This window comes from Nicotiana tabacum, chromosome 10 (assembly GCF_000715075.1).
Source record: "Nicotiana tabacum cultivar K326 chromosome 10, ASM71507v2, whole genome shotgun sequence".
Classification (NCBI taxonomy): domain Eukaryota; kingdom Viridiplantae; phylum Streptophyta; class Magnoliopsida; order Solanales; family Solanaceae; genus Nicotiana; species Nicotiana tabacum.
The window spans coordinates 68,868,691-68,881,290 of record NC_134089.1 but is presented as its reverse complement, the minus strand read 5'-3'; the positions used below and the strand labels follow the sequence as shown (position 1 = coordinate 68,881,290).

The following is a 12,600-nucleotide window of genomic DNA, read 5'->3' as shown; positions in this document are numbered from 1 at the left end:
TGCCTCAAGTTCAGATCCCTTTGCTTGAATAAGTGTTGGAGACTCCTATGATCCGTTAATACCTCACATGAAAAATCGTAAAGATATGCCTCCAAATCTTCAATGTGTGACCAATGGCTGCCAACTCAAAATCATGAACATGGTAGTTCTTCTCGTGGGGCTTCAACTAACGTAAAGCATAAGCAATGACTCTACGTTCCTACATCAATTGACATCCAATGCCAATACGTGAAGCAATACAATAAACTGTATAAGAACCCGATCTTAAAGGTAAAACCATAATTAGAGATGGAGCCAAATCAGTATTGAGCTTTTAAAATCTCTCCTCATACTGACCATTTGAATGAGGCACCCTTCTGGGTCAATCTAGTCAAAGGTGTAGCAATGGATTAGAAACCCTCCACAAAACAACAATAATAACCAGCCAAATCAAGGAAACTCTGGATCTTAATAACAGAAGACAGTCTGGGCCAACTCTAAATTGTCTCAATCTTCTTTGTATCCACCTTAATCCCCTCACTGGATACTACATGACCCAAGAACGCCACTAAATAAAGCCAAAACTAATACTTGGAGAATTTAGCATATAGCTTCTTCTCTCTCAAAGTCTAGAACACGATCATCTGATGTTACTCATGATCCTCCCGACTGCGATAACATACCAATATGTCTTCAATGAACACGATGACAAAAGAATCAAGATACGGCTGAAACACATTATTCATCAAGTGCATAAAGGCTGTTGGGGCATTGGTCAGCCCAAAAGACATCACCAAAAACTAATAATGACTATAATAGGTCCTGAAAGCTGCCTTCGAAATGTTTGAATCCCGGATCTTCAACTAATGATACCATCGACCTCAAATCAATCTTCAAGAATACTCTAGCACCTTGAAGCTGATCAAGAAGTCATCAATACGCGGTAATGTGTACTTGTTCTTAACTGTAACCTTGTTCACCTGCTTATAATTAATACACATCATCATAGTACCATCCATCATATTCACAAATGGAACCGGTTCACCCCAAGGCGAGACACTGGGCCAAATGAAGCCCTTATCAAGCAACTCCTGACGATGTTCCTCCAACTCCTTCAGCTCTAATAGTGCCCTGCGATACGTGGGAATGGAGATGGGATGAGTGCCCAGCACCAAGTCAATACCAAAATCAATATCCCTGTTGGGTGGCATACACGGTAGGTCTGCAGGAAACACATCTCGGAAATCTCTCACTACCAGAACTGACTCAACGATAGGAGTATCAACACTAACATCCCTCACAAAGGCCAAATAAGCCAGGCATCCCTTATCAACCATCCGTTGAGCCTTCAAGTATGAAATCACCTTACTCGGAACATAATCTAGGGAACCTCTCCACTCAACCCTTGGCAACCCCGGCATCAGGACCGTCACGGTTTTAGCATGACAATCAAGAATGGCGTAACATGGCGACAACCAATACATACCCAAAATTATGTAAAAATCAACCATGTTATACAATAAAAGATCAACTCTCATCTCATAATCCCCAATAACCACCACATACGACTGATACACACAGTCCATAATAATAGACTCACATACTGGTATAGATACACGAATATGCATAACTAAAGAATCACGAGGCATATCCAAATAACGGTCAAAGTATGATAACACATATGAATAAGTGGAATTGTGGTCAAATAACACTAAAGCATCCCTGTGGTATACTAAAACATTACCTGTAATCATAGCGTCCGAAGCAACTGCCTCTAGCCTAGCAAGAAATGCATAGAAACGGGACTGACCACCGTCTGAATGACTTCCCCATCTAGGGCGACCTCGTGCTAAGTGAGCCCCACCCGAGCTGGCTATGCGGGTGGTGTAGTTGCTGGTGCTGACATCATATGCTGAGAGCTCTGATGCGGAACCCTACTCATCAATCTAGGGCAATCTCTCTTGAGATGACTCAAGTCACCACACTCATAACAACCCATCATGTAAGGCCGTTGACCCTGATAACCCGAAGAACTACCTATGGAAACCTGAGCAGATGGAGCACGGTAAGAACTCTTTGCTGGCAGCGCATTGTGTAGGAATTGTGGCCAACTAAAAAACTACAAGGAATATGACGAGTTGCCTGAACGAGTCTAGAAAGATGACCTCTTGGATCTTGGCCTCCCGCTCTTTATGCTCAAGCCTGCGAACCTACTCAAAAGATCTAGCAATCTCGACTGCCTTGTCAGACCTAGTATCCGTCGTAACCTCTCGAGCCATACTATAACGTAAACCATAGTTAAGGCTATCAATGAACCTCCTGATCTTTTCCCTCTCAATGGGTACCAACCATATAGCATGACATGCCAAATCTGCAAATCTCATCTCGTACTAGGTCACAGTCATACCCTCATGGCGTAGATGCTCAAAGTCCATACATAACTCCTCTCTGCGAGTTTGTGGAATAAACTTCTCTAAGAAGAGAAGTGAGAACTTATGCCATGTAAGCGGCGCTACGCCAGGTGGCATGCCTAACTCATAAGTCTGCCACCATAAAATGCCCCTGTCAGCTGAAAAGTAGTAAGTACAACCCCACTGGTGTAAATACCCATTGTATGAAGAATGCGTTGACACCTGTTTAAAAATCCTAAGCATCCTCTGACTCCCTTCACTGAACTCTGGAGGCTTAAGCCTCCCAAAACGCTCAAATCTCTTCTGCTCCTCATCACTCATAGGTGGACCAACCTCGGCCCGAGCAATAACAACCAGCTAAACTGGTAATACCATTGGTGTCTGATGACCCTGAGCTAGATACTCTAGAGTGCGGGCGACAGGAATCTGGGCACCTCCCCCATCCTGTGAGGTAGCTGGTGCAACTGGAACCGATACCACCTGAGCCAAGCTCGTGCACACAATCAAAATCTAAGCCAAGGCCAGGAATAACAATAGACACTGCTAGTGCCTGAGCTGGTCCCACCAGCTCAACGGTATTTGAAACTCGCTCCTCAGCTGGAGCAATTAGTGGCTCTGCAGGTGCTGCCCTAGTTGTAATGCAAGCCCCACCTCGACTTCTACCACTTCTCCGATCTCTCGAGGGCCTAACTGGTGGTACTAGTGCTTGTCCGCCTGATCCGGCTGCATGTGTCCCACCATCTATGAGAGAATAGAAGAGTCAAGGTTCAAGCTTCAAAATTAACAAATCCATACGATAAGAATGCAAGAAAGTGAAGTTTTTTCCTAACAGTTCGGTAGCCTCTCGAAGATAAGTGCAGACGTCTTTACTGATCCGCAAGACTCTACTAAGAGGGTGTTTGGATTAGCTTTTTTAAGTGCTTATTGACTTTTAAACACATTTCTAGTTTGTGAGATGGTTGGAAATGATAAAAAGTGTTTAAAAGCACTTACTTTTAGGCATAAAAAGTACAAAAATAAGCCAAAAGCCAAAAGTTGGGTATTACCAACTTATGGCTTTTAGCTTAAAAGCTATTTTTTGTAAGCCGATCCAAACACCCTCTAAACTTGCTCATGACCTATAATACCTATGAACCTGGGGCTCTGATACCAACTTTTCATAATTCAAAATCTCAATTAGTCGTGATGGCTCCTAACACACTTGCTAGGCAAGCCAGACATAACAATCATGATCAAAATAGCATAAATGACAGAATTAAAATCAGTCTAAAACATCGACATAACATAATGATACCAATACATGATAAATCCCCCAGAACTGGTAAATACAAAGTCATGAGCTCTAAAACAGAAAATACAAGTCTGAAAGCTAAATAGCTACACTGTCTAAAATAAAGACAATATTACAATATGGAAAGAGATGCCAAGACTGTGGTCGAGAATGCAACTCTACTTCGTCTCTCGATGATCAACTCATCTAGCAAACTTATCTACCGGTGACTGGGTCCGACACCTAGATCTACACAATTAAGTGCAGAGTGTAGCATAAGTACAACTGACCTCATGTACTCAGCAAGTATCATAACTAGCCTCAGCGAGGTAAAAACAACAACAATTATAAATAATACTTGCTATAACATGTACAATTCATAAATTCAACAAATACAGAACAATAACATGCTCAAGTCATAAAGCACACAGTTTATCAAGTACTCTGCTCAGTCAATAATCTAGCATGTAAAGATGATATACAAGTAAATCAGGTAAATAATTATGGAAATTGCAAGTAAAGATGAAATGAAATAACCAACAACACTGGCCAGATTTTCCTCCGAATTTCCAATACAGTACCAAACCACTTATCAGTGTTTCCTCAATCCGCGTGTACACCATCAAGAGAGACACATGAGAGGGTGACCCTAGGGGATGGACCCATATCCACACACTTCACAGTGTGGTCACGTGCAATAATTATACTCTGTCTAGCATGGTCACAAACTATATATCATAATCCTCCTGGTGTGGTCACATGCTCAATTTCACGGATCCGCCTGACGTGGTCACAGGCATATCAACATAATTCGCTAGGCGTGGTCATTGGCATAACAAAAGAATCTGCCCGACTTGGACGCATGCATCCAATCCAAATCATATCATATAAAAGAAAATGTACAAGAACACATGTATATGATTAATGAATATCATATTTCATGTTCCTAGATTGGTATAAGTGACACGCTAAAGTGTATGCATGTGCGCAGTGTGCTATCATAGCTCAAATCGGCAATTTCATCACGAAAATAACAAATATCAAGTTCAATCAGGAGATTTGCCTCTATATAACCTCTAAATATGGATCAAATAGCTCACAATTGAGTTACAACTATGAGAAACATCACAATTTAAAGCTAACAATCAATTCAAGGTATGTCATAGCCTAAGCACTACCCCGAGCATAGATAAATACCCTGATGCTTGTACATGGGCTCAACCCCTGCACATATGCTCAACTATAACACGTAGCAATCACAAATAACTCAAGCAACTAGTGCCTCTACCAAGTTTAGGTAAGATACTTACTCAAGCAAGCCAAATCACTCCTCTAACAAGCCCTTCCTTCTTGAATCAACCTATGGACGGCTCGAATCGAGCCAAAATAACTTAACATAATCAATAAAAGCCATAGGAATCGATTCCAATTGATTAAACTAAAATCTTTAACCAAAATCAAAATGTGAACCCAAAAAGTCAACCTGGGCTCGCACCTCAGAATCCGACCAAATTCACAAATTTCGAACACTTATTCGATTATGAGTCCAATCATACTAATTTCATCCTATTCCGAACTTAAATCGACCTTCAACAAAATCCTCCAACTGCCAAAACCTCCTTCGCGAACGCAACATCCTGAACGCGAACACGATTCCCAACATCGCCATGCATACGCGAAGGCGTCCTCTCTTCTGCAAATGTGAAGGCTTACACTGACTTACCCCCTCTAGGCTCACCTTCTACGTGAACGCAGAGCCTTTTATGCGATCGCGATGCACTTTAGCGAGACTCGCTAAAGCTCTGCGAACGCATAAATAAAAAATGCCTACCACCAAAATTCCCTTCGCGAACACGTCCCTAGTGTTGCGATCGTGATGAAGAAGACACCATACATCAAATCAGCAATCCAACATATAGAGAAATGATCTGAAGCCCTTCTGAAACACACCAGAGGCCCCAGGACCTTGTCCAATTAAATCAACCAATCTCAAAATAGAACACGGACCTACTCGAGACCTCAAATCACACAAAACAATATCAAAACCACGAATCGCACTCCAATTCAAGCCTAATGAACTAATGAACTTCCAACTTCTAAAACTCATGCCGAATCATATCAAACCAACCCAGAATGACTTCAAATTTTTCATAAAAGTCTCAAACAACACAAAAATCCTATTCCAACTTTCGGAACCAAAATCCAAACAAGATATCAACAAAGTCAACTCTCGGTCAAACTTCTAAACCTTCCAAGTCTTCAACTTTCCAGTTTTACCAAAAAGCTTCAAATCAACCTACGGACCTCAAAATCCAAATTCGGACATATGCCTAAGTCCAAAATCATCGTACGAAGCTATTGAAACCATCAAAACTCCATTCTGGAGTCGTCTGTACAAAAGTCAAACTCCAATCAACTCTTTCAACTTAAGGATCCAATCTTGGGACTAAGTGTCCCAATTCACTCCACAACCTCCCGAAGCCAAACCAACCACCCCAGCAATTCACGAAACCTCAAATACACATAAGTAAAGTATCAAATAGAGGAAACATGGCTAAATACTCAAAATAACCGGTCGGGTCGTTACAGAATCTTAGTTGAAAGCTCATTATTTTGAAAAGAGTTGTGTGTTTACTTTGAAAAGAAGGCTATTATTTGTTTGTAACTTTGAAGAATAAGAGACTACTTTGAAAATATACTTTTAAGTTGGAAATGAATATACCTTATTTGAAGCAAACTTGGTTGTGTGTTGTTTTTACTTTTTGAAAATAACTTTTGCATTATTTGCAATTCAGGTGACGATTTTCCAAAGAGGATTCGTTTTCTTTTTTGAATCTACCAAAGCTAAAAATTTATTTAAATCGTTAGTGATAACATAGATAAAACTATTCATTTGTTGAAAATATCAGTTTAAAATTAATAGTAATCAAATGTCAGAGTAACTAAGGTAAGCAAAATTGCTAATTTAACTTTTACCTACAAGTCTTGGTTTGCCTATGTTCTTAGACAATAAAAGTATAAAAATATTCTAATAAAACTATTTGTCTTTCAAATATACATATATAGAATGGCAAATAACAACAAATATTATTTAAGGTAAAAGAGAAGAGGGTTGGACTCTTTGATAATTGGGCTGGTAAGCATGCCTAGTAGGATTTAGATCAATAGCGGCAGACTCCTCTGTGCAGGGAAAAACAGCCCAAGTCTGGATGCAAAGAGAACAAGGGATTAGTATATAGAAATAACATCACGACAAGCAATAATAAAGAGCTGAGGAATATAGTAAAGTTAGTTCTTATTTGTGTTAATCTTATGGGTATTAATAAAAGTTAATGACCAAAGGCTTAAAGTAAATTTTGTTTATGTATAAAATCTCCCTTCTGGACCCTTGGCACTTTAGAGTTCAAGAGGGTCTCACGGACCCCGAGCAGTGCTTGTGTTAGGGAAGAGTACATTAACCATATACCAAATCAACCATAAATGCTCTTAGCCATCTACTCTTACTCTTCTTCAAGGGTTTAGACACAAATAAATATCAAGTTAAAAGTTTCACATTATCAGAACTAAACATAGAGGTTCAGACAGAAGTCCAACAAACAATTATAGAGAATATTAGCCTTGTCATTAAAGTACAAAGAGATGAACAATTCAAAACCAATCATAATATTGACCTTGGGGTCCCCTACTAGAACACTAAGTATAAAGGCAAACTACTGCAAATAGACTAATAGGGTCTAGTAATATCAATGGCCTTAAGTTGATCATAACATGCATCATAACAATTAGGAAGATTATTACTAAGAACACAGATATAAAACAAGGAAAGCTAGTGGCATATTATGAGAAGATGAATGCTATTCCTAACCAATTCAAACCTAGAAATGCCTGGTTAAATGATCTGAGCATTAGTAAGTGACAAGGAAGGACATGTACATTAATTTTATTAGCCCTAATGAAGGTTTAACACTTCAGGTTCATTAAACAAGTTCATAACACCTAGGATAAGTCAACAAACATTTAAGTAATCTTCAAAACAGTCCAGAGCTAACATTCACATGACTGAGACCTTACTTCGTTGAACAACTACACTAACAACTGATTCAAACTTCCCTAAGATGATAGCAAACAATAGAGACATCCATGTAAGCAGAAAAGTCAGTTTTTCCTAATATCATGATATCTAGTAGTAACAATGTACAATTTAATAGGTTTTCAAACTGTTACAGCCAAATAACACTCCAGTTCATGATCAGGTTCTCCTATACACAGTAGTATTAAATAGACATGGAGCAGTAGGAAGAGGTGTCCATTCTTAATTGATTAGAACAAAACAAACATGCCATAGTAATTCCATTTAAATAGGTAAGTGAGTTTATTAACACGTTACACAAATAGAGTTCAATTTATGATCTTCATGTACACATGTTATCTTGATAAGCAATCTCATGGCAACATAATCAAGTCTAGAGTTATTTAAATAAAATAGATTAACATGAGAAAATAGGAGCAAGCCTCTTAATGTGGATTGTTCATTTGAGTGCAACATAACACTATGGGAGGGTCAAGATTGCATATGATTGTAAGTATAAATCTTAGCAGGCAACACAGTGATCCAAGCATACAATTATCTTAAGCTAAGGGCATAAGAAGGGTTCATAAACATCATTGGACTAGCAGAAGTAGCATGATGAGTGTGAGCACAAGCATAACAGTCAATAAGAGTCATTCAACCATCATAACAATAAAGATTTTAGATAACCACTCCCACAATGTTCATGGTCATGAGATAGCAGAGGGACATGACAAGTGGGAAATAAGGGATAGCTCTGCTAACAGGTTCAGCACATGATTTCAAACTACAATGATTGACTTGCATGGATCACTAAGTGTACAGAATAGGCATGGTTTCAATAACAAAACTGCCAACCAAGGTCATTAAACAGACAGATCAATTAAAAGACAAAAACTGCATTAAGAACCACTCTTTATTGAATTAAATAATGGGCCACAACATCACAAACATGAGGATCAATAAGGCATAGTGCGACATACGTAAAGTTTTAACAGAACATCAGAGGAAGCTTACCATCATGACTCGATCGATTTAGCTGGTATGATAGCTATCACTTAACTAACAGAGATGGAACACACATAGTATCAACATAAGGTTTAATCTATTTAATCATGAAGCTTAACAGGATTTGGCCATGAGGATGGCGTAGAACCATCTTAAATAACTAAACCAGAAGAGTTAAGGTTCAATAATCATCACAGATCAAATAACAACACAAAGCAATATAACTACCAAGAAACATTATCATCCTTAAAAGAAAACAAAATAATATGAACAATAAGACATAGTAAAAGTCATACACTATCATGCTCAGCAGGTGATTATCAGTATAAACAACATCACATAACCAATTTAGGGAATAACTAAAGAGAAGAAGTCAGTCTGTACTAACCTTTCATGGAGCAACAAACCAATCAAATGCAAACAACCATCTATGATATCCAAACTTACTAAGATCAACTCACAGTAGATTGAATTCGAGCAGGATAAAAGGAAGAAAAGAGGAAATTAGATAACTACTACTGGAAACTCAGACTTAGCAGAAAAACTTTAAATGTAATGTTCTTCTTCGTATTTTTCTGCATCTCTTGGTATTTCTGATCATATTGGGTGTGTTGGTGTGAACATTGAATGCCCTCTTTATAGAGGCATTCAAGCCAGTTAGGGTTCCGATAATTTGAACAAATAGTGGATGGTGATTATATATGCATGAAGATAGCAATAGAGGTGAAAATAGAAGCAAAATAGGGGGAAAACAGTGTAGAATTTACCTGGGCATGAGGAAGAAGGAGGAAGAACGTTGAAGCCATTTGTCCATCGGTCAATTCCTAATGTCCCGAGGTCACTGCGTTTGACCTCTGGACAATGAATAATAATGATAAAATTAGAGATAATCTCCATAAATTCTTTGATTTGATGGAACAGAGGAAGGCTTGATGGATTTTAAATTATTTAAACTATATTTTGTTAGAATTGATTGGTTTGGGGGCTAATTATAAAGGAACGACCGTGTTTGAGTGTTGATTTGATTGCAGAAAGAGGTAAGTGTCGTGTCTAACTTTGACTTGAGGGAATTAGGAGTTGATTGTATTATTTGTTATTTGATTTATGTGTGGGGATGACGTATATGCAAGGTGACGAGTGCATATATGTAGTCACAGGTTAAGTATGCGGGTTGAGATATTTATTTATTATTTTCAATTATTTCATGCCTTCATTTAATCCATGTCATTATTTGTTAAATGTTTTAATTGTTACTTGCCTTTACTTGTTAAAAATATGCCTTATTCCATTACATGCCTTAGTCGCTAATTGTTTCCATGTGTCTGTGTCTTTATTTATTGACTATCCTTGCTTGCTCTTGACTTTGTGTATTAATAAATATCTATTCTTATCTGCTTTATGTCTTAACTATGAAATTCTTTTATTGCATTTTATTTGAGTGTCACCGTAGTTGGTTGTAGATGTTCATTTATATTATTATTGTGTGGGATCGAGTTACACGCCGCAATAGTTATTAGTATTATTGAGTGGGATTGGGTAGTGTGAGCACGTGATTTTTGTTTTACGCGACAATCGCTCCAAAAAGAATTAAAAATGTATGTGTCATGCGTAATTTAAACCATGACCCGTTTGTTAGATGGAAAATTACAAAAAATACGCATTTTTTCTTTTGTCCTGATTTGTTGCCGTGTTTAATTTTGCCTACTTTTAACATTTTATCCGCATGAAATAAATATGTTAAGTGTTAATTAGTGGTGCTTGGTTTTATTTAATTAGTTTGTGTATTTAGGAAATTAGAAATAAAGAAAAAGAAGACAAAATTTGTTATAAAATGAATTTGGGCCGTGCCCATTTCAAAAATCTGGAGCCCAATTGAACAGCCCAAACCCCCAGTCCGAACAGCCCACCCCAGGACACAAAACGACGTAGTTTAACACCAAAACTACGTCGTTTCAAGGCCGATCCATCTCAACCATTCAAACCAAACTGATCCAACGGCCAAGATCTCACACCCCGTACCCACTAACTAACCCGACCCGTCTTATCCAAACCGACCCTCAAGCTCTGAATGAGAAACGACGCCGTTTCCTCATCAAAAGAAAGATCTGAGCCTTCTATCTCGCCTTATCCAACGGCTAAGATCAACCCCTTCCAGCTATATATAAGCCCGTAACATACCCTGCCCCCCTATCCTAACCCCAGCCTCCGTCTTCAACCTCATTCCCCATCAAACCCTAGAGCCGCCCCTGTATCCTTCACCATGGAAGCCGGCGGCACGGATGCCGGTGACCTCGCCCCTAACACCGTAGAACCCCCTTGACATCCTGAACCCAAATCTATCAACCACACACCTCGAATCCTATCTCACCTTCTCGAATCTTCGAATTCTCGAATCTTCATTCGAAGATTCGAGTCGGAACCTAATCTACACCAATCTGCCCTAAATTCATACCAGACACTCCCCAGACCCCCCTCGTGACCAAACCATACTTGGTTTGGTCCGAATCTGACCAGGGGAGTATGAATCCCGGATCTGAGTTTGGAACTTTGTAGTTCTTCATCACTGGCCTATGTCCGTCCAAACCAAAGAGATTAAGGTCTAATGGACGAGAAACACTTCGATTAAAGTCCGTTCACCCTTAAGAAAGTCTGTCCAAGTCCGAGTCAAGGTTTTTGATTTTTCAAGACTTGAGGTGAGTCTTGCTTGCTTTCTTTATTTCTATTTGGTCCATGTGAGTGATTGAATGGCTGTTCATGTTTTGTTTCAATTTGTATCTTTGAATTTTTACCAACTTCTGTTTGTCCACTTTGCTTGAACCACGGTGTTTGTTTGAACCCCTCCTATTCTGATAAGGCATGTGTACTGGTCGTGTTCCAAATTTGTATTCATTAGCTGATTCCTTGAAGTATAATTTTGTTTAGCCAGTACAATTCAAGTCATGTGCCCTATACTTTGAATGTCTGATTTTTGGCTACGATTGTGTATGTTAATGCTAATATAGTCGAGTCGACATGAGTCGTCAATTAGTTTCAACTGCCTGAACAAAATAAATCGATTTGCTTCTGTTGAACATTTGCCTGAATCAATTAAGAACCAAGTTCAGTTACTTATAGTTGTTAATATGATTTCAGAAACCTAAGGCTTGATCTGTAATTGAAATCTGAGTTGATAGCATGTGCACTTGTGCACAGCATGTGCATTGTGCACAGCCTGGTCCCTGTACAAAGGGCTTTTGATTTAGAAATGGTTTGACAGCATATGCTGTCAGATATATTCTACTACCCATGCTTGCTTTTAGTTAATAAAATAGGAAAGGAAAGCCTGCCAGGGAATATTGATGGGGTTATATACTTAAATAACTAATTGGGATCTGAAAAGGTAAAAGACACATGGGAGGGGTACTGTGACATTTGGAAAAGAGGCTGTTAAAAGAGATGGTGTCGAGGCTTATAAAAGGAGACAGAATTAGAGGCAGAGGAGGAGGAAGATATACATACACTGTGAGAATAAAAAAAAAAAAAAAAGAGATACAGAGAGAGGATCAGACCTGAAAAGAAAATATACACACACAGTGAGGGGATTGGGAACTTTAAGAGCTGAAAAGGAAAAACAAAAACACAGATAGAGAGAGGTTAAGGGATAGAAGCTATACAACCAACAATCAGAAGCTTTTTCCTCCTATTATTACTGGGTTTCAGTTGTTAAACCTGGTTTCAAATCAATTCTGATTCTTTGAAATTCCAGTTGTGTCTATTAGTCGAGTGTTTTCATTGGTTTACTACTGGTCTGGTCTGTTTGGATTTCTGTTTCTATTCCACTGGGTGTTGCTGCTATTTGGCTATTACTTTCTATTGGCCATATT

At 38.7% G+C, this 12,600-nt stretch overlaps 1 long non-coding RNA gene across 1 annotated transcript; it reads right to left on the bottom strand.

Moving 5' to 3' along the window:
• Window positions 1–6,552: 6,552 nt before the first annotated feature.
• LOC142164670 (uncharacterized) lies at window positions 6,553–9,755 on the bottom strand. Its single transcript, XR_012695545.1, has 2 exons — window positions 9,505–9,755; window positions 6,553–6,865 (listed from the first exon to the last, which is right to left on the bottom strand). It is a non-coding gene; the product is annotated as an uncharacterized LOC142164670 (long non-coding RNA).
• Window positions 9,756–12,600: the final 2,845 nt, after the last annotated feature.